This window comes from Macrotis lagotis, chromosome 1, assembly GCF_037893015.1.
Source record: "Macrotis lagotis isolate mMagLag1 chromosome 1, bilby.v1.9.chrom.fasta, whole genome shotgun sequence".
NCBI classification, from domain to species: domain Eukaryota; kingdom Metazoa; phylum Chordata; class Mammalia; order Peramelemorphia; family Peramelidae; genus Macrotis; species Macrotis lagotis.
The window spans coordinates 514,740,019-514,763,747 of NC_133658.1; the positions used below are offsets into that span (position 1 = coordinate 514,740,019).

At 36.2% G+C, this 23,729-nt stretch overlaps 1 protein-coding gene across 12 annotated transcripts in view; it reads left to right on the plus strand.

The window, feature by feature from the left end:
* The window catches only part of CASK (calcium/calmodulin dependent serine protein kinase), a 466,034-nt gene that overhangs the window by 151,909 nt on the left and 290,396 nt on the right, over positions 1–23,729 (plus strand). The gene's annotated exons all lie outside the window — the stretch shown is intronic.

A 23,729-nucleotide genomic window follows, 5' to 3' on the forward strand; every position in this document is an offset into this window, starting at 1 on the left:
ATATCAGTTGTTTAAGCCATAATCTCCTTGCCTTATCTCTATCTTTCTTAACCTTAATGATTGAGTCACTTCAGTCGAACTGTGACTTGTGTAAGACCCAGCTTTAGAAAGCCAAGGTCTCCCACAGCATCCAGGGCCATCTTCATCTGTCCTGATCCATATCTGACTACTGGACCCAAATGGCTTCAGAGGAAAAAGTGAGTCTGATGACTTTGTACACTCTCCCCTCATTTTAATTAAACTTACTTGCATGTCATGGCATCACCCTGTTTTCATTGTCTTCTTTAATAATCTTTTATGTTTAGGCTATATATCTTATAAATATTTTCTGCCAAATTCTATTTCTCTTAGCAGTTCTTATCCTTTCCTTCTTTCAGTAGTTTTTGTTCCTAAATTTATTAAACTCTGGTCTACTAAGTTCATCTATTTATTCTACTTGTTCTTTTATACTGATTCACTCTTGCAGTTTTGGGTACCAAATATTTTTTTAACTCGTATTTTGATATCTTTTGTTTTACATTACATTCATTTCTCCAGATATCCTTCTCCCATATGACAGGAACCATTCCTTGTAGCAAAAATTTTAAAAAAGAGGTAGAAGTGGGGACAAGAACCTCTTGGGCAAAATGCTGCATCTAATAGTATATGTATTATTCTGTATATGTAATCCTACTTCCACCTTTTCCCCCCAGCATTATTTTAATTGTTTAGCCATTTTAACATTCAGGTATGTGATTGTTTTTACTGCTGCTACTCTTATCATTGTTATTTCTATTCTTGTTGTCTTTTTTCCTGGTTCTTGTTTTCTGTATTCTTCATCTGTTCATAAAGTATCACCATGCTTTTTTGCATTCTTAACATTCACCATAATTTATTTCATTCATGTATGGCACTTTATTGGGTATTTCCCAGTCAATGGGTAACTATTTGTTTTCACTTCTTTGCTATCGCAAGATGTGTCACCATGAATATTTTCTCATAGTTCCTTCTTTTTTTACTTTCTTTTAGTTCCTTGATTGAAATATATTCCTAGCAACAGTATCTTTGAGTTATGGGATTAGTTAAATTTTTGTTTTTAGCATACTTTCAAATTCATTTTCAGAATGGTTAGATCACTTCCAAGATGCACCAGTAGTATATTAATGCATATTTTTGCAGCCCTTCCAATAATGACTATTTTGATTTTTCTTTTAAATATATTTTTATTACTTTTTTTTAACCACCTCAATTTATCCTGGAACCCAATCTGTTAAGAAGAAAGATAATGAAAAATTGTTAAATTCTTTTAACTAAACAGTTAGGTGAGAAAAGCAAAGATCTCATTGGTTAGAATATGAAAGCCATATTTGATAAACATATACATATAACATTCCTTAAAAATAACAAGGACATTATTGATTAGTCCTCTTGCTAATATCAGACAAGGAATAAAACAGATGTAAAATTTAGAAACCATTTGGAAGAGAGATCTACTATAAATGCTTCTGTTGGCATAGGCTATAATACATTACAAATGAGGAATTATGCAGAATTGATGCAATGGACATCAATGGAGAAATGTATGACTAGAATAAAAGGTGGGTTATTACAATAAAAGCAAGAAATAACCTTTGGGTAAACTGTGTGCTTCACTGGTATTCACAATGTCCTAAGGGATCTAGGGGAACTTCTTCAATATTTTGGGTAGACAAATTTATTGGAGAATGTGCAAAAAAATTTCACAGGGTGAGATGGTATGGATGAATGTGTTGATTTTCATCATTAGAAAGTGTAATCATATCAATATCATTAGATCCATCTGAGTAACAATTTAAATTAAAGTTTTATAATTGGGATTCAAAAATCAACTCTAAAGTACACTATTGGGGCCATGGCTAGACAACAACTTTTTTTTTTAGGTTTTTGCAAGGAAGATGGGGTTAAATGACTTGCCCAAGGCCACACAGCTTGGTAATTATTAAATGTCTTAGGCTAGATTTGAACTTGGGTTCTCCTGACTCTAGGGCCAGTGCCCTATCCACTGCACCACCTAGCTGCTCCTAGACAACTTTTCTTAAAAAGTTCTGAGGGCTTTAATTAGCAGCGGGCTTTAATTAGCAGCATGCTCAATATTGAATGAATATTGAAATGCCAACAAAAGATCTTATATGTTTTAGGGTATGTTGACCAACACTGGTCAATGACTACACTCCAAAATCTTTAGGGGAAAAAAATCCCTCAGACCAGTGTTCCTGCTAGCCATCATTGAGAGAAGCAGTTCCTATGGAGAATATACCTGCTAGTCTTAACCACTCACTAGTAAATTCATACCTTGGAAACAGCAGAATCTCTCTCTCTTTTTTTTTTTTTTTTCCTCCTTCCAAACCACTGGTCTCAATCATCACAGCTGTTATTAAGAGGAGCAATTTTTGTGGGAAAGGAGCTGGTCATTTTTACCAACTGCCCCCTAACTAACAGGAGCACATAAACAAGTTGTGGTAGGAACTATAACCTATTCCTCTATACAAGTTAGGCTAGATTTTCTATAAAATGTATTGAGGGATTCCTCCAGACTTGGCTGGATCAGGGGACTTAAAATAGGTTATTGACATCACTTTTTTTGTTTGAATACAAAGCTAGGAGCTCCATGATGCTTGACTGGTTGAATATGATGCGAGGGAACTTTGTTCAGCTTAATCTGCTTGGAATGTTCTCTTTGTTTATACTTGTTAAATATCCTCCTGCAGCAGAACTAGTAAATCTTCCTTTTGTTAACTGTTGAATGACATAAAATTGCCTCATTTTATTCCAGTATCATCCCTATCCAGAGTCAGGCCCAATTAGAACATCAGCCTAGCTGAAGCAACAGACCTTCTTTACTATAATTATAAAATAAATGTTTATGAAGAGAACTTAAAACTGGAAGGATCACATAAAGGTTTGACTTCAACAGTCATTGCTGTAACTAAATATTATCTAAATGTAATCCCCAGAATTGAATGTAATGCCTGGAACATAGGAACAAGGAGAGAAAGGAAGCTGCACACCAGGAGAGTTAGGTCATTGCCACACCACCTCAACCACTGTCTAAGGATATCTCTGAGAACCCTGATGGAGATAGCCTAGGAATAGCAGCACCCTGAAATGAGCAATGCTCTTTCTATACTAGTCACAGTGAAGCAGAGCTTGCTGAGATACAACCTGTGGCTGTCATAGACACTGGAGACTGGGAAAAGTTCTCATCATTGAAGTTCTTGGCACTGTCAGTATCCATAAATAATGTGATTCTATCACTGCTTTATTGCTACACCCTAAAGTCTTTGGGTCTTTTCCACATGACTTTTAATTCCTCTCTTGTTCTGCATACAGCATATGAACACCTGGAGAGCAGGAGTTTGCTCCACTTTTCTATTTGTATCCCTAGGATTCTTAGTGCAGTGCGTTGCACATAGTAAGTACTTCATAAATACTTTTTTCATTCATTAACATCCTGAGTCCATTAGGAAGGACATTTCTAACTAGAGAGAAATCAGCACTTTGCAAATGGCCTTCAGATCAGACCATATGATAATTTGTGATTATTTTATTTTATTTTTTTAATTTTTTTTAAATTTTTATTAAAGATATTATTTGAGTTTTACAGTTTTCCCCCAATCTTGCTTCCCTCCCCCCAGCCCCACCCCACAGATAGCACTCCTTCAGTCTTTACTTTGTTTCCATGTTGTACCTCAATCCAAATTGGGTGTGATGAGAGAGAAATCATATCCTTAAAGAGAACAGAATTCTCGGAGGTAACCAGATCAAACCATAAGACATCTGGGTTTTTTTTTCCAAATTAAAGGGAATAGTCCTTGTACTTTGTTCATACTCCACAGCTCCTTATCTGGATAAAGATGGTACTATCTTTTGCAGACAACCAAAAATTGTTCCCAATTGTTGCGCTGATGGAATGAGCAAGTCCTTCAAGGTTGAACATCACTCCCATGTTGCTGTTAGGGTGTACGGTGTTTTTCTGGTTCTGCTCATCTCACTCAGCATCAGTTCATGCAAATCACTCCAGGTTTCCCTGAAATCCCGTCCCTCCTGGTTTCTAATAGAGCAAGTGTTCCATGACATACATATACCACAGTTTGCTAAACCATTCCCCAATTGAAAGACATTTACTGGATTTCCAATTCTTTGCCACCACAAACAGGGCTGCTATAAATATTTTTGTACAAGTAATGTTTTTACCCTTTTTCCTCATCACTTCAGGGTATAGACCCAGTAGTGGTATTGCTGGGTCAAAGGGTATGCACATTTTTGTTGCCCTTTGGGCATAGTTCTAAATAGCTCTCCAGAAGGGTTGGATGAGTTCACAGCTCCACCAACAGTATAATAGTGTCCCAGATTTCCCACATCCCTTCCAACAATGATCATTATCCTTCCTGGTCATACTAGCCAATCTGAGAGGTGTGAGGTGGTACCTCAGTGAAGTTTTAATTTGCATTTCTCTAATAATTAATGATTTAGAGCATTTTTTCATATGGCTATGGATTGCTTTGATCTCCTCATCTGTAAATTGCCTTTGCATATCCTTTGACCATTTGTCAATTGGGGAATGGCTTTTTGTTTTAAAAATATGACTCAGTTCTCTGCATATTTTAGAAATGAGTCCTTTGTCAGAATCATTAGTTGTAAAGATTGTTTACCAATTTACTACATTTATTTTGATCTTGCTTACATTGGTTTTATCTGTGCAAAAACTTTTTAATTTAATGTAATCGAAATAATCTAATTGGTTTTTAGTGATGTTCTCCAACTCTTCCTTAGTCATAAACTGTTCCCCTTTCCATAGATCTGACAGGTAGACTAGTCCTTGATCTTCTAATTTGCTTATAGTATTGTTTTTTATGTCTAAGTCCTGTAACCATTTGGATCTTATCTTGGTAAAGGGTGTGAGGTGTTGGTCTAATCTAAGTTTCTTCCATACTAACTTCCAATTATCCCAGCAGTTTTTATCAAAAAGGGAGTTTTTATACCAGTGGCCTGACTCTTTGGGTTTATCAAACAGCAGATTACTATAATCCTCTCCTGCTTTTACACCTAGTCTATTCCACCAGTCCACCACTCTATTTCTTAGCCAATCCCAAACAGTTTTGATGACTGATGCTTTATAATATAATTTTAGATCGGGTAGTACTAAGCCACCTTCGTTGGCATTTTTTTTTTCATTAAGCTCCTGGTAATTCTTGACTTTTTATTTCTCCATATGAATTTACTTACAATTTTTTCTAGCTCATTAAAGTAATTTTTTGGAATTTTGATTGTTAGGGCACTAAACAGATAGTTTAGTTTTGGTAGAATTGTCATTTTTATTATATTAGCTCTACCTATCCATGAGCAGTTGATAGTTGCTCGGTTTTTTAAATCTGATTTAATTTGTGTGAGAAGTGTTTTATAATTGTTTTCAAAAAGATTCTGAGTCTGTCTTGGCAAATAGACTCCCAAGTATTTTACACTGTCTGAAGTTACTTTGAATGGAATTTCTCTTTCTAGCTCTTCCTGCTGTTTCTTGCTAGTCATATATAGGAAAGTTGAGGATTTATGGGGGTTTATTTTATAACCTGCAACTTTGCTAAAATTACTAATTGTTTCCAGTAGTTTTTTAGATGATTTTTTGGGATTCTCTAGGTAGACCATCATGTCATCTGCGAATAGTGAGAGTTTTGTCTCTTCCTTCCCAATTCTAATTCCTTTAATTTCTTTTTCTTCTCTAATTGCTGATGCTAACATTTCTAATACAATATTGAATAGTAGTGGTGATAATGGGCACCCTTTTTTCACCCCTGATCTTATTGGGAATGCCTCTAGCCTCTCCCCATTGAGTATAATGCTTGTTGATGGTTTCAGATAGATACTGCTAATTATTTTAAGGAACAGTCCATTTATTCCTACACTCTCTAGTGTTTTTAATAGGAATGGATGCTGTATTTTGTCAAAAGCTTTTTCAGCATCTATTGATATGATCATATGGTTTCTGATAGGTTTGTTATTGATATAATTGAGTATACTAACAGTTTTCCTAATATTGAACCAACCCTGCATTCCTGGAATAAATCCTACTTGATCAAAATGGATTATCCTAGTGATGACTTGTTGTAGTCGTTTTGCTAAGATTTTATTTAGGATTTTTGCATCTATATTCATCAGGGAAATAGGTCTATAATTTTCTTTCTCTGTTTTAACTCTTCCTGGTTTAGGTAGCAGTACCATATTGGTTTCATAGAAAGAGTTAGGCAGAGTTCCATCTTTCCCTATTTTTCCAAAGAATTTATATAGGATTGGAACCAATTGTTCCTTAAATGTTTGGTAGAATTCACTTGTGAATCCATCAGGCCCTGGAGATTTTTTTTAGGGAGTTCACTAATGCCTTGTTGAATTTCTTTTTCTGAGATAGGGTTGTTCAGGCATTCAATCTTTTCTTCATTTAACCTGGGCAACTTATATTTTTGTAAATATTCATCCATTTCACTTATCTTATCAAATTTATTGGCATAAAGTTGGGCAAAATAATTTCCTCCTCATTGGTGGTGAGTTCACCTTTTTCATTTATAATACTAGATTTGGTTTTTTCTTTCTTTTTTTTAATCAAATTGACCAGAGGTTTATCAATTTTATTGGTTTTTTTCATAATACCAACTTTTGGTTTTATTTATTAATTCAATAGTTTTTTTGCTTTCAGTTTTATTAATTTCTCCTTTGATTTTTAAAATTTCTAATTTGGTATTTCATTGGGGATTTTTGATTTGTTCTTTCTCTAATTTTTTTAGTTGCATGTTTAGTTCATTGGTTTCCTCTTTCTCCAATTTATTCATATAAGCATTTAGAGCTATAATATATCCCCTGAGAGTTGCTTTGAATGAATCCCATAGGTTTTGGTATGTTGTTTCATTATTATCCTTATCTAGGATAAAATGGTTAATTCTTTCTATAATTTGTTTTTTGGTCCACTCATTTTTTAAGATGAGGTTATTTAGTTTCCAATTTGCTCTGGGTCTATATCTCCTTGGCCCAGTATTGCATATGACTTTTATTGCATTGTGATCTGGGAAAGATGTATTCACTATTTCTGACTTTCTGCAGGTGATCATTAGGTTTTTATGTCCTAGTACATGGTCAATTTTTGTATAAGTTCCATGTACTGCTGAGAAAAAGCTATGTTCCTTTCTATCCACATTCAATTTCCTCCATAAGTCTACCATATCTATTTTTTCTAACAATCTATTTACCTCCCTAATTTCTTTGTTGTTTGTTTTACGATTTGATTTATCTAGATCTGATAGCGGGAGGTTGAGGTCTCCTACTAGTAGCGTTTTGCTGTGTATGTCTTCCTGTAATTCTTTTAGCTTCTCCTCTAAGAATTTGGGTGCTGTCCCACTGGATGCATATATATTCAATATTGAAATTACTTTATTGTCTATGGTACCTTTTAGGAGGATAAAGTTTCCTTCCTTATCTCTTTTAATGCTATCTATTTTTGCTGCTGCTTTGTCTGAGATAAGGATTGCTATCCCTGCTTTTTTTACTTCAGCTGAAGCAAAATATATTTTGCTCCAACCTTTTACCTTTACTCTATCTATATGTATCTCTCTGCTTCAAATGAGTTTCTTGTAAGCAGCATATTGTAGGATTCTGGTTTTTAATCCACTCTGCTATTTGCTTATTTTTTAAGGGAAAGTTCATTCCATTCACATTCAAAGTTATGATTACTAATTCTTTATTGCCCTCTGTGCTATCTTCTCTCTGTTTGTATTTTTCCCCCCTTTCCCCCCCTTTTATCCATATTCCCCAGTCTTTTGTTTTTGAATACCTCCCCCTTCAGTGTGTTTGCCCTCCTATATCACACCCTCCCCTTTCTTTCCCCTTTCCCTTTTCCCTTCCCTTCCTTTTGTTATTTCTCCTTATTTCCTCCACTCTCCTTCCCTTTCTCTGTCCCCCCTCCCCTTTTCCCCTTTTACTTCTTGAAAGGTTAGATGTTTCATAACTGAGTATGTGTAGGTTGACTTTAAGCCAAGTCTGATGAGAAGAAGATTCAGGTGTTTCTCCTCTACTCCCTTCTTCCCCTCTATTACCATAGGTTTTTTGTACCTCTTAGTGTAATGAGATTTGTCCCATTCAATCCCCTCCCTCCTCCCGTCTCTTTCCTGTCCCCCTTTTTAGGGAGGTAGTGTATTTTTTTTAGATCATTCTATCTAAGTCATAGAAAATTCTGAGTGTCTGACCCTTCTAGCTCAGTATATTCTGTTGAATAGAGTCCAAATTCCTGAGAGTTATTAGAGTCTTTCTCCCCAGTGGAGTTAAAGCCAGTTACATCCCATTAGATATCAGTCTCATGGATAGGTCATGGATGTCCATCATTTCTGGCTAGGTATATTCTCTCTGTTAGAGTTACATTTCTCAGGATTTATGAGAGTCTCGACCCCCCCATGCTGGGATATAGCCAGTTTCAACTTGCTGGATTGCATTTTTTTCCTTTTACTGCACCCCCCCTTTTTTTTTTACCTTTTCATGTGTCTCTTGAACCTCCTGTTTGTTATCCAAATTTTCTGTTTAGCTCTGGTCTTTTCATCAGAAATTTTTGGACTTCTTCCATTTCATTAAGTGTCCATCTTTTTCCCCTGGAAGAGAAGGCTCAGCTTTGCAGGAAAGTAGATTCTTGGCTGCATTCCAAGCTCCCATATTCTTCGAAATATCTTGTTCCAGGCCCTTCGATCCCTTAAAGTTGATGCAGCCAGGTCCTGCATAATCCTTACTGTGGTTCCTTGATATTTAAATTGTTTCTTTCTGGCTGCTTGCAGGATTTCCTCTTTTATCTGATAGTTCTGGAGTTTGGCCACAACATTCCTTGGTGTTTTCCTTTTAGGATCTTTTTCTGGTGGGGATCGATGTACTCTTTCAATAACTACTTTGCCCTCCGATTCCATGATGTCAGGGCAGTTTTCCATCACTAGATCCTGTAATATTAAGTCCAGGCTTTTTTTCTCTTCATTGTTTTCAGGGAGTTCTATAATTTTCAGGTTGCCCCTCCTGGGTCTATTCTCGAGGTCAGTGGTTTTGTTGATGCGGTATTTCACATTTGCTTCTATTTTTTCCATTTTTTGATTTTGTTTAACTGACTCTTGCTGTCTTGTGGAGTCATTAGTTTCTGTAGACTCCATTATTTTTTGGGGGGAGGAGTTTTCTTCATTAACCTTTTCCAATTGGTCAATTCTACTTTTGAAAGAGCTTTCCATTTGACCAATTGAGGTTTTGAGAGAATTAATTTCTTTTTGCATTTGCTTATTTGAGGATCTGAGAGAATTGTTCTCATTTTGTAATTGTCCAATTCTACTTTCTAAGGTTTTGTTTTCTTGTTGCAAGGTATTACTTGTCTCCCCCAAATTTTCCAGTTGATTTTTAAACTCCTTCCTTATTTCTTCAAGGAAGTCTTTAAGTGCTGGAGACCAGATTGTATTCTCCTTAGATGTTTCAGGTCTCTCTGGGTTGGCGTCTTTCCCTTCCAGGAATTTTTCTATGGATCCACTTTTCTGCTGACCCTTCTTCATTATGCTAAGACCTTGAGTTGGGTGGGGCTGGTTCACCTGGGCTTGGGGTCTCTAAAGGCTTTACTGAGTGCAGTTTCTCTGGCTGTCCAGTAGGAGAAGCTGCTTGCCCTCTCTGGGGTGTCTGTGACCTTGGTTGGAGGCCTTCTCCCTTTGCTTGAGGGAGGGAATTGGAGCTATTGGAATTCTTTTGCCTTCAATCAAAGGTGACCTTACCCTGGCCTGAGGTGATTCCTCAGCTGTGCTGGTACTTTTGCTCACACACCTGGGCTTGAGGCATAAATAATTTGCATTTGTTTGGGAGGAGGCCTCAGTGCAATGGAGGTGCTGGCTCAGAGTTTCTCAGACCTGAGGAGCCCAGGGATGGTTTCTGCAGCTCTCCTGCACCAGACCTCTCCCTGCATCCCCTTCCCCAAGCTCCAGGGGGACAGCACCAACACCAGCGCCTCCGCTTCCCCGCAGACCCAAGCCCCCTTCGTCCAGCCCCACCACTGATCCAGCAGGTCCGGCTCTCGGGCCCTCAGACTCACGTTTCCGATTCAGCTGTTGGTCTGGCTGATCTTCTTTGGGAGCTCAGACTCACCTGCTGGTACTCAGCCAAGGCTGCTGTGGGAGACAAATCCTGAGGTAGATTTTCCTCTCCTGGCTTTTCTTTCTGGGTTTCCTGGTTCAGATTTCTTTTAAGAGGTTTGTTTCATGTGATAGATTGGGAAGAGATCAGGAGACTTTAGAACTGTGCCTGTCTTCTCTCCGCCATCTTGGTTGGAAGTCTCATGATTATTTTATTTGAAGGAAAGAAGATATTTACCTGTCTTCAAGTTATGTTAGACTCTGTAAGTAGGATTAGAAGAAATGGTTTGAAGGTATAAATAATAAGATTTAAACCTTGATATAAAGAAAAATTTCCTAACAGTGAGATCTGTTCAGAAGTGATTGGATTTCCTCATTAGGTTGTGATTTCTTCCTATTGGAAGTTTTTAAACAAAAGGAGGGTGGCTTCTTGTCTGGTGCTGTAGAGGGTTTGTTCTTTATTCCTTTTATGTTTTTGGTCAGAGACTAGTTGAAATGAATAAAAGAAACTTTGATTAAGAACTGCCTTCCAAGCACTGAGGTTACAAGAAAGAAAGAAAGAAAGAAAGAAAGAAAGAAAGAAAGAAAGAAAGAAAGAAAGAAAGAAAGAAAGAAAAATCTGCTAGGTGGGACCTGTTCTCATGGAGTCAATACTATAATTTGAGGAAAATAGCACAAAGGAGAGAGCTTGGCTATTCATGGGTACAAAAGAGATCACATAACAATTTGTTCTGTGAATTATCTCCATACTCACTGCTGTATGTTAACACTCTACTTCTGGCTATTTTCTAACAAAGGACTCACTGCTATTTCATGACTTTCTTTACTATAATTATAAAATAAATGTTCATGGAGAGAAATTAAAACTGGAAGGATCACATAAAGGATAGACTTCAAAACATTCTCTGGAATAATTTTAACTTTAAATCCTTAGAATTTCCCAATAGTCATTGTTGTAACTAAATATTATCTAAATGTAATCCCCAGAGTTAAGTGCAATGCCTAGCACAGAATAAGCTTCAAAAAGGAAAAAAAAGAAATATAACATGGGGCTCTTATATTTTATATTTCATGACACTTCAGTAGTTACACCAAGACCCTCTGAGGGGAAGAAGGCACACAGCAGGCGCCCAGCAAGAACAACAACTACCACCTTGACCACTATTTCCTCTTAGACCCTGAACCCTAGATTCATGGGAATAACCATGCTGTATCTCCAGTGCCCACAGCACCAACTGAGAAAACATCCCCTGTGACTATGCAACCTAGCAACTACTGTTGCAAGTGCTAAAGCCTTAGATCCTGAAGACCTTGGAAGAATTCTTGTCACCAGAATCCTTGGCACTGTCAAATGGTTCACAACAGAGACTAATATGATTTTTTTTTCAGTGGAGTTGATAATAAAGAAATGCATTTTCTGCTGCTGCACCCCCAGAACCATGGGGTTACTTTGGACTAATAGTTGAAACCTTCGCAGTATGTTTTAGCCCCCATTAAAATGGAAGCTCCAAACCCTTTCTCCTCCTGAACTTCCTTTGCTATTCCCTTTGAGGTTAGACTATCTTCCCAGTCACCTAAACATGCAACCTGTCATTCTCAAATCCTCTTTCTTTCATCCCTACCTCCAATCTAATGCTAAGTCCATTTGATTTTGCCTTCATAACATTTCTAAAATATAGCCCCATCCCCCCCCCCCCCTTCTCCTTGGACACTGCCACCACATTGGTAGAGATCCTTATCACCTTATACCTGTACTATTGCAGCAATTTGGTGGTCAGTATCCTTGCCTCCAATCTATACTCCACTTAGCTGTCAGATTGGTCTTTTTAAAGCATAAGTCATGTTAACTCCATGCCCCATTCAATAAACTGGTGGTAGCCTATCATCTCCAGGATCAAATATAAAATCTTTTGCTTAACATTCAGTCCTCTTCACAGCCTGACTTACTCCCCAGTATCCTTGCAATGTCAGAAAGAAGTTCAGGTTTCCAGAATGTTGGGAAATCATAAACAAGAGTTGCACAGGATGGGAAATCATGAATAACTTATAATTTACCATTAGAATCTAGGCTATCACAATTCCATTTAAGAATGAAGGTCACTAAACAAGGTGGAGCTTCATTATGGGAATGTACTTCAATTGATCTGCTTGGGGAATTTTTCTAGATCTTTTGGCAAAAGCATCAATAACAATAATAAGTGGTCAGCATCTATACAATAAAGCTTTAAGCTTTGCAAAGGGTTGTGCATTTTCACTTTTGAGTAATGTTTTCTAGATATCTTGATAAAAATGCATTTCATTTATTTATTTAAAATTTTTTTATACCTTTTCACATCTTTGATATTCATAATTTAATTACTCTTTTATTTTTCTTAGAATATAGCTAATACACAGGATTGTATCAATGCAGCCATCAGCAGGCATTTATTAAATGCCTATGATGTGCTAGCACTGTGCTTTGCAATGGATCATGTTTTAGCAGTAGGTATAACATATGATATATTTCAAACTAGATTTTTAAATTCAAGACCATGAATTGTATATTATACATTTCTTTTCTTTAAATCAGGAAATATGAATTCAACATACAAATCTATTCAACCATGTTTACTTAGTGTGTTTAATCTAGGTTTATATTACACTGACTCCAATGTTCAGAGAAGTGATCCAGGCTTTCCTGCCCTTTCCTTAACATTTAGAAGCAAGTGATACATTTATGAATTATGAAGCAAATTCTAGATGTTAGCCATTAAAAATGAAAGTAAAATTCGGAGCATATATGTATGTGTGTGTTTGTATATATTTATCAGTTTTATGAAAGGATATGAGTTATTTGGAAATGAATTTCAAAGACCCTGATGGTCTTAATCAAACAGCATTGCTTAAAATTTGACTTGCTTTTGGTTCCTTGGATACTTTAAGGTAGAGGCCACCCTGCTTAGGAACTTAAAAATTTTGTTAACATAGAAGAATAGCCAGATGTCTTTCACAACAATTATCACTTTTCAGGTGTTAAAGAATTAATTAGGTACAGGTTGGTTTGGTAGCAAATTCTTGGACTTGTGAAAAGTCTTGTTAGAATACTTATTGGTCAGAGCATGAACCAAACTTACCCACTGCCCTTCTGAATGAATGCTGCACTAGTTAACAACTTCAGTGACTTCACATGTAGGAATCCTTTGTCCAGTAGAAATGTATGATAAAGCCATTACCATAATTAACCTCAGGATACTATATTGTAAGCACCCTGGAAGGTGCAGTTATCTCAAGATGAGCAGACTCCTCCTTAGTTTAGTACAGTCAGGGTCTGGCTTATAGAAAACACTTAAATGCTTTTGAGTGACTAGATTAAAATATATATCCTGAGAAAGTCTTTGATCTAAGCTACAGTTATCTCAAGATAGGGAGAGTTGTTATGAAATCTTTTGCAGATGCAAAATGAAGGAGCATGGGGGGGGCAGGGAACAGACACCTGTTCCAGTGTTTGTCAAGGCCAGAAGTGGCAGTTCTGCAAAGAAACGTACACGTAAACTTACAAGTAAAAAGAAATTCTCTTAAGGAAAAAAATCTTCTGAAATGTGGAGGGAGGGGTGGGGAATGAGGGAGAACAGAGTATGCACTTTAAGCGCCTGTGTACAGTAAGCAGTAATAATGCAACAATAATAATACAGGTTTTATTTCTATAGGTCGAAATTCAAACATTAGTAGCACTGCAAGCAATGAAGTAGAGGACTATAAGTTACAATAAGATATCTTCATGAAAAGAAAAGCTACTCAGGATACCTACTATTTTGTTATCTCTTAAAATTTGAGAAATAATGCCAAGTACTGGGGATACAAAGACAAAAACAAAACAGTATCTGTTATCGAAGTACTTACATATATCAAAGCATATACATATTAATTTTGGTTATGTATTGTGCTAGGAATTTCAAGAGGTTCAGATGAGGGAAGGAGAAAACATTCCATGCATTAGTTTTAGTTAGTACAAAATGAATGATTTATTGTTTTGAGTAGACCACTTTACTTGCAGTCAGTGAAGTAGATAGTGTAGTTGGTAAAGTGCTAGCCCTGAAGTTAGTAGGATTTGATTTCAAATCTGGATTCAGACATTTAGCGATTTGGGGCAAATTACTTAACCCTGATTGCCTTGCATCCTGATTCATATCTGACCCAGGTGTCTCTAAGAGAAAGTGAAGACTGGTGACTTAGCATAGCATCCCCTCACTCAAATCCAATTCACTTGCTTGCCATGGCATCACCTCCCTGATGTCATGGTCTTTCTTCAAGATCAAAGGACAAACATCATCATATAGTGGGTAAGAGGGAATACTGTGAAATTAATCTAGAATTTTTCTTTGAGAACAAGGAAAATTTTCTATTTAAAATTAATAAAATCTACAAATAAGTCTAAAAAAAATGGCAGTTCTCAATTGCTCTGGCAGTTCATTGCCATATGGATACCAGACAACTTTTGCTTGTCTTTTTTCCCTTTTCCTTCATCCAAGACTTTCAGAAGTCTCTTTTTGCAGGATAACTATGCTTGTGATGCCCACAATCACTTTCAGATTTTATCTTATTTACCCAAATATATAGAGTCTTGCATTCATCTTATTCAGTTCTACCATTGATTTTGTTATGCTAAATTCTATCCATCTATAAGAGACCAACTTTGTGATTCTGTTATTTATACAATTCCCAAATTTGAATAGTTTTTAAGACTATATATATATATATATATATATATATATATATATATATATATATATATATATATATCTGGGGCCCTGGAGTCAGGAGTACCTGAGTTCAAATCCGACCTCAGACAGTTAATAATTACCTAGCTGTCTGGCCTTGGGCAAGCCACTTAACCTCATTTGCCTTGCAAAAACCTAAAAAAAAAAGTTTATATCCCAAAATTCTTGAGGCAATTCTGTTCTAGAGTTGTTGAATATTCTTGAGGAGAGTAATGGGATGAGTGGACCAGGGTTTAAGAAATTTCAATTTGCCAACTTTTTGGAGGATAATTTGGAAAGGAGAAAAAAAATGAATACTAGAAAACCTCTTAGCACAATCAGTTAAATCAAAAGAGAAACTATTAAAATTAGAAAGGTGTAGGAGGCAGCTAGGTGATGCAGTGGATAAAGCACGGGCCCTGGAGTCAGGAGTACCTGGGTTCAAATCCGGTCTCAGACACTTAACAATTACCTAGCCATGTGGCCTTGGGTAAGCCACTTGACCCCATTTGCCTTGCAAAAACCTAAAAAAAAAGAAGTGTATGCATAGCAAAGCATAAAAGAGATTGTTGCAAACCTGCCTCAGATATTTTAAAACAAAGAAACTTGAACCAACACCTAATGAAAGGGAAACATAGATTCCCAAGACATAATAGAACTATAGCAATATGGTTCCAGATGTTTCAAAGAGAGAAGTCAGAGCCTTGAGAAAAATCAGAAGAGAATGAATGGTAGAATTTATGAATTGCACTGCAGAAATTTGAATCCATAGTGTTCTATAAAAAGATAGGCAGTTATTTGAGAATACTAATATATAAAATAAAGGGCATAAGGAAGAAAAGAAGAAAAAGCAATAAAGTTAATGGAACATATGATTTCTAAACAAGGAAAAGTCATTGATCATGAAGATAAGATGCAAAGGCAACTTAACTGCTCTTGTTATACTAATAAAAACATGACAGATAGAAAAACCAGTTAGAATTTTGGAAATAAGAAAACCTTTCAGAATTTTTGAATGTAGAAAAGAAAACAATAATCAAAAGAATTCCCAGGTTGCCTAGGAGGTAAGGGAAGGACAGTCTTAAGTACCTTGGTTCATGGAGGTTAAACTTAACAATTCAAATAATATATAACAATTCTTCATTCTACTGGAGAGACTTTTTTACATAAAAGAAAGGAAACTTGAAAAAAATAAGACCGTAGTTCTGCTATAATGTGCCATATGTATTCCTGAACAGTCCTGTGCTGTGCAAAATCATTCAGTAAAATAACTGAGCTCATAATGAGGAGAGAAATACAATGGTAAATACTGACAATTTCTTTCCCAGGTAGGCAACTGTAACTTGTTATCAGCCATGTGAAAGTGTAGTTTCATAAAGACTCAAGAGTATCCTGCCTATGACCAGATCTCCTATTATACCAAAAGATTTACTATAAATATGGTACTTTACTTTGAAATAAATTCTAAAGTTTGTTTCTAGAAGGGTTGCAGTTTGTGAAGTATTAAGATTTCTTCTTTCTTAATTTTTCTCCACGAAATCATGCATAACCAAACAGAAGCTTTCCCAAGGATTTGTAGCTAAAAAGGAATTTGATCATCTTGTGCAACAATACTCATTTTACATTTGAGGAAATGGAGGCCATTATATAATGTTTGTATATATACTTTTAAGACTATAAAGTTTTCTAATGTTTTGAATAACATTGTAGTGTCTTCTTGTCCAAAGAATTAATAAAATTCCAACAGACTGTCAACTACCCTCATTAAACACAAATTCAGGGTCTGTATGACAAACTATGAAATTTGTCATTGTAAACAGAAGAATACTCTATTAAGGATGCAAACTCCTTAGTATGCATAAGGATATTGTGTAATTGGTCTCTGTAATTAGAGACCCCTTTAAACCCAATCTGGCAGTACTTGTTAAGACAATCATTTGTGTTGTTAAAAGATTTAGACTCTGTTTTGAGGCTGTCTGTTTTATGCCATTAGAGATTTGAAAGATTCTATCAAGATGATTGTAAAACATTTACTTAACTTTTTCTTCTTTTTTTTTTAAGGTTTTTGCAAGGCAAATGGGGTCAAGTGGCTTGCCCAAGGCCACACGGCTAGGTAATTATTAAGTATCTGAGACTGGATTTGAACCCAGGTACTCCCTAGCCTTCCCAACTTAACTATTTTTTTTTTAGGTTTTTGCAAGGCAAGTGGGGTTAAGTGGCTTGCCCAAGGCCACACAGCTAGGTAATTATTAAGTGTCTGAGACCGGATTTGAACCCAGGTACTCCTGACTCCAGGGCCGGTGCTTTATCCACTATGCCACCTAGCCGCCCCCCAACTTAACTATTTTCTAAAATGAAATAGAAAGTTAGAGGTTTATGACTAGAAAACAATTTGGAAGGACATTTGTCCATTTAAACTGGTTTGGAAACTTCTGAGGCTAGCCAAGATGATTGCATGAAGCTAAGAGCTTTTCCCAAAATAACTTTAAATAAAGCCTCTACACAATCCTTAAAGCTGCAGATTCTACTAAAAAATAAAGTGAGACTAGTTTTTAACTCAAGATATCCTGGAGGAACTTTAGTAAAGGCATGTCTTTTTTTGATAATTTGGAAGTATAGCTCAGAGTGGGTGGTTTTCTTATTTCCAGTGGGAAATGCCTAGTTACAGTGCATCTCGGCTCAAAGCTCAGCAAGTCAGCCTGGCAGCAGGCCATTAGTGAAGTCCCAACCCCAACTTGGAAGACAAAGTCCAAGCCCTGGAAACACTGGTACAACAGACAGGATTGAGAAGAATCCACTGCATAGGTAATACCTTGGCAAGAGACAAGCCTGGGACTAGATCCTAGCCCCAGCACAAAAAAAACTTAATTATCAAAAGGAACAAAAGAACAAAAAGTGCAAACTACAGAAAGCTACTATTCTGATAGAGATGATAAAAATGCCAACTCAGAAAAAAACTGATAAATTACACGCATACATGTGAAACTTCAAAAGATTTTATGAATTGACTTCAAATTCAAAAAGAATTTTAAAAACCAAAGAAAGAAAGAAGAAAAATGAAGAAAAGAATTGAGAGCCATACAGGAGAATTATGGAAAACTGACTGAAGAAATAAGTTCTTTGAAAGTAAAAATGGTAACTGGAAAAATAATGTAACTCATCAAAAAGTAAAACTGACCAATTGGAAAAGGAAAACAACTCATTTAAATGTAAAATTAGCCTATTGAAAAGGAATCACGAAAGCTAACTGAAGAAAATAACATAGAATTGGACAAATGGAAACTAATGACTCTATGAGTCACCATGATTCTATCAAAGCTAAAAGGCAGAAAAAAAATAAAATTTAAAGTTAGCTCTTAAAAAAAAATCCCTGACTTGTAAAATAGATCCAGGATGCATAATTTTCAAATTATTGGTGTATCCAAAAGCCTTGAACAAAAAAAAGGCCTGCAAAATATCTTTAGTAAAAATTATCATGAAAAATTGCTCTAATATCTCGGACAAGAAGACATAATAGTCCTTGAAAGAATCCATTGATTGGGCAACTAGGTGGCACAGTGGATAGAGCGCAGACCCTGGAGTCAGGAGGACCTGAGTTCAAATCCAACCTCAGACAGATAATAATTGCCTAGCTGTATGACCTTGGGCAAGTCACTTAACCTTATTGCCTTAAATAAATAAAAAATTAAAAAAAGAATCCATTGATCACCTCCTGAAAAAGATCCCAGAATAAAAAAGTCCAAGGAATATTGTAATCAAATTTCAGAATTCTGAGCTAAAGGAAAAAATACTACAAGCAGCCAAAAAGAAACAATTTAAATACAAAGTAAGCACAATCAAGGCAAAGGACCAAGAATCAACTGTCCTGCAAAATTCAGCATGTCTTTAAGGAGATAAAAATGGAATTCAAATGAAATAGAGGGATTTCAAAATTTTCTGATAAAAAGTTTAGAAGTTGAAAAGAAAATTTGATTTTCAAATAACAAGACTGAAGAGATACAAAAAAAACAGAAAGGGGATAAACCACTAGTCAAAAACCTTCAACAGGATATATCCCTACAACAGAAAACAATACCTGTAACTCCTGAGAATTGTATTTCTCTTAGGATGTTTAAAAGAAACATACATAGAGAGTATGTCTATAGGTTGACTATGAAAGTGATGATGCTTTTAGCCAATTCTTTAGCTAATGAGAGTTAAATATAGTTGGAAGGATTGTACTTAGTGAGGTTATAAATAGATTTTGAAGTTATTTTGATTTGCATGATACTTTAGCTCATGAGGATTGTATTTCTACAGAAGGTACTTTGAAAGAGGCTTTGGTATAAATTGATTGTAATTTGATGTTTTTATGACTCTTGCGAAGTATATTTCTGTTGTGACATGAGGAGAGAGTGTATTTGGAAAGAGGCTGTGTGTTTAAAGTAACTGAGGTAGTGTTGCTTATAAATCAACCCTTGAGAATTGTACTTCTATCAGGACAGATAAAAATAATCTATTTCAACAAAGGGATGTGATTACCATATAGGGTTAAAAAATCAAGACATAAAAAATGAATCATATATAAGAAAGCTAGATGTTAAAGGATAAATAATATCACATGAAGAGGCAGAACAACCTAATATATATTATAGTAGAGGAAAAGAAGGAGCATGTAAGAACTGAGTAAATCTTATTGTGAACAGTCTTGGCCCAAAGAGGAAATAACATACATTCCCATTTGGATTTAAAAATATATTCTACCCTACAGGGAGATGGGGGAGGGGGGAGGAGGAAGTAGGGATTGACAAAAGGGAGAGTGAAAGTAAAGTTAAAGTTAAAAAGAAAAGATTAAGAGGAATGGGAAAGGACTGAATGTGAGGCAGCTACCAGAAGTAAAACATTGATGAGGAGGGATTAAGGGAAAGAGCATGGAAGGAAAAATGAGTAATCATAACTATAAATGTGAATGAGATGAACTCTTCTATAAATCAAAAACATAGCAGAATGGATTAAAAACTAGAATCCTTCCATTGTTTACAAGAACCACATTTGCAACAGAGCTGAAGTTAAAGGCTCCAACAGAAGCAAAAGTAAAAAACAAAAGTCAGGGGTAACAATACTGATCTCAGACAGAACAAAAGTAAAAAGAGATCTCATTAAAAGAGATAAGGAAGGAAACTACATCTTAAAAAGTGCCATATGTAATGAAGTAATATTATTAAAGATGTATCCACCAAGTGCTATAGCATTCACATTTTTAGAGTAGTAGCTAAATGAATTCCAGGAAGACATAGATAGCAAAACTGTACTAGTGGGTGACCTCAACCTCCCAGAATTAGATAAATCTAACCACAAAATAAGCAAGACAGAAGTTAAGAAGGTGAATAGAATTTTAGAAGATTTTGATATGATCGACCTCTAGAGAAAATTGAATGAAGCAGAAAGGAATATACCTTCTTCTCTACAATACATGGTACCTATACAAAAATTGACCATATACTTAGGTCATCAAAACCTCATAATAAGGGCGGCTAGGTGGCGCAGTAGATAGAACACCGGCTCTGGAATCAGGAGTACCTGAGTTCAAATCCGGCCTCAGACTTTTAATAATAACCTAGCTGTGTGGCCTTAGGCAAGCCATTTAACTCCATTGCCTAGCCAAAAAAACCCCCCCAAAATCTCTTTAAAAAACCCCTTTATAATCAAATGCAAAAAAAGTAGAAATATTAAGTGCATCCTTTTTCAGATCATGATGCAATAAAAATCAAACGTAATAAAGGGTCATGGAAAGATGAACTAAAATTTAATTGGAAACTAAATAGCCTAATTTTAAAGAGTAAGGGAATAGAACAATTCATAGAAATAACCAACAATTTTCCTAAAACAATGACAATGATGAGAAATCATACCAGAACTTGTGGGGTGCAGTCAAAGCAGTTTTTAGGGGAAATTTTTTCTCTAAATGCTTAAATGAATAAAACGAAGAAGAAGACATCAATTAATTGGACATGCAACTAAAAAGGTAGAACAAAGAACAACATAAAAATAGCCAATTAAAAACTAAATAGAAATTCTGGAAATCAAAGGAGAGATTAATAAAATTGAAAGTAAGAAAAATATTGAATTATAAATAAAACTGTTGGTTTATGGGAAAAATGAATAAAATAGATAAACCTTGAATCTTTTTCATTTATGTTTGTTTATTCTTATTGTACAAATAATGTTTTTTATACATTACTAAAATATTCTTGTTTAAGAGTAAACATAAAACCCCCTCCCCCCCAAAAAATATAGACCCACATGAGCAATAAAGTAAAGGGGAGAGAAAAAATTAAAATTAAAATAATAACAACAACAACAACAACAATAATAATAATAATAATAATAATAGGTATGGCCAGGTGGTGCAGTGGACAGAGCACTAGCCCTGGAGCCAGGAGCACCTGAGCCCAAATCCAGCCCCAGACACCCAACAATCACCCAGCTGTGTGACCCCGGGCAAGCCACCCCAACCCCTTTGCCCTGCAAAAACAAAACAAAAGACATATAATAATAATAATAATAATAATAATAACAATAATAATAGTAATAATATAGAGCAGCCAGGTGGCACAGTGGACAGAGCACTGGCCCTTGGGCCAGGAGCACCCGGCTCCAAATCCAGCCTCGGACACCCAAGAGTCACCTAGCTGTGCAGCCCCAGGCAGGCCACCCAGCCCCATTTGCCCTGCAACCTGCCCCCCACCAAAATAATAATAATAAAATTGTGCTTCAGTCTGTGTTCCAACACTACCAGCTCTGTCACAGGTGGATCACATTCTTTATGATAAGTCCATCATAAAACTTACTTCCATATTTTTCCACTGTTGCCACTGCTGACTTTGCTGTAGGGTAGCTGAGTGGCGCAGCAGACAGATCCTCTGCCCTGGGGGCAAGAGGCTCTGAGCCCACATACGACCCCTTAGGCCCAGCATCCACCCGGCCCAATGGTTCCAGACAGGCCATCCAATCCCAGCCCCTTGTAAGAAGTAAGAAAGAAAATGTGTTATATCTGACCACTCTCCCCCCATGGTCCATCCTCTCCTCCATCACTCACATCCCCCCCTTCCCCTGTCCCCACCCTCCTTCTTACTCTACATGTCTATACCCCATTGAGTGTGTGTGTGTGTGTGTGTGTGTGTGTGTGTGTGTGTGTGTGTATATATATATATATATGTTTTCTCTCCTAGCCACCTCTGATGAGATTGAAGGTTCCCTCATTCCCCCGTGTCTTTCCCCCTTCCATATCATTGCAATAGCTCATTGTAATAAAGAAAAATTTTATTGTATGAAATATCCTATTCCTCCTCTTCTTTTTCTTTCTCGCATTACATTTCCCTTTTATCTATTGACTCCATTTTTATACCACAATATATCTTCAAATTCAACTTTCTCCTGTACTTCATCTGTAAAAGCTCCATCTACCTACTCTATTAAATGAGAAGGTTCATATGAGTGTTATCAGTATCATTTTTCTATACAGGAACACATGTAGTTCGTCATCATTGAGTCCCTCATATTTTCCCCTTCTCCTCCACTCTCTATGCTTCACCTGAGTTCTGTATTTGAAGATCAAACCTTCTGTTCAGCTCTGGCCATTCCAACAGGAACATTGGAAATTCCCCTGGTTCATTGAAAGTCCATCTTTTTCCCCTGGAAGAGGACGTTTAGTTTTGCTGGGTAGTTGATTCTCGGTTTCATTCTAAGCTCTTTTGCCTTCTGAAATATTATATTCCAAGCCCTATGAGCTTTTAATGTAGTTGCTTCGAAGTCCTGTGTGATCCTGACTGCAGCTCCATGATATTTGAATTGTGTCCTTCTGGCTGTTCGTAATATTTTCTTTTTTTCTTTCTTTTTTTTTAGGTTTTTTTTCCCCCAAGCCAAATGGAGTTAAGTGGCTTGCCCAAGGCCACACAGCTAGGTAATTATTAAGTGTCTGAGACCAGATTTGAACCCAGGTACCCCTGACTCCACGGCCGGTGCTTTATCCACTGTGCCACCTAGCCGCCCCTGTTTGTAATATTCTCTTTGACTTCGGAGTTCTTGAACTTGGCTATAATATTCCTGGGGGGTTGTTTTTTTTTTATCTCTTTCTTGGGGAGATCAGTGGATTCTCTCAATTTCTGTTTTGCCCTCTGCTTCTAGGTTATCAGGGCAATTTTCCTGTAGTAATTCTTTGAAAATGATGTCAAGCTTCTTTTCCTGATCATGACTTTCAGGTATTCCAATAATTTTTAAATTATCTTTCCTAAATCTGTTTTTTTATCAGTTATATTTTCAATGAGATGTTTCACATTTTCTTCTCATTTTTCATTCTTTTGGTTTTGAAGTATTGTGTCCTGATTTCTTATAAAATTAGCAACCTCCCTCAGTTCCATTCTTTGTCTGAAGGATTTATTTTCCTCAGAGAGCTTTCTTATCTCTTTCCATCTGGCCAATTCTTTTTAAAGCATTCTTCTCAATAACTTTTTGAACTGTTTTATCCATTGGCCTAAGCTGATTTTTAACATCTTATTTTCTTCAGCATTTTTTGGGGCCTCCTTGACTAAGATTCTGACTTCTTTTTCATGTTTTTCCTGTATCATTTTCTTTCCCAAATTTTTCTTCTATCTCCCTCACTTGATTTTTCAGTCTTTTTTGAGCTCTATTATAGCCTGAGCCCAATTTCTGTTTTTCTTGTAGTCTTTAGATGCAGGAGCTTGGACTTTCTTATCTTCAGATTGAGTGTTTTGATCCTTCTTGGGATCATAGGCAAAGTACTTCTCAGTGGTGTTCCTCTTTTTTTCTCTGCTTAGTCATTTCTCTAGCCTGTGCCTGGTTTGGGGTGCTTACTGAGCTT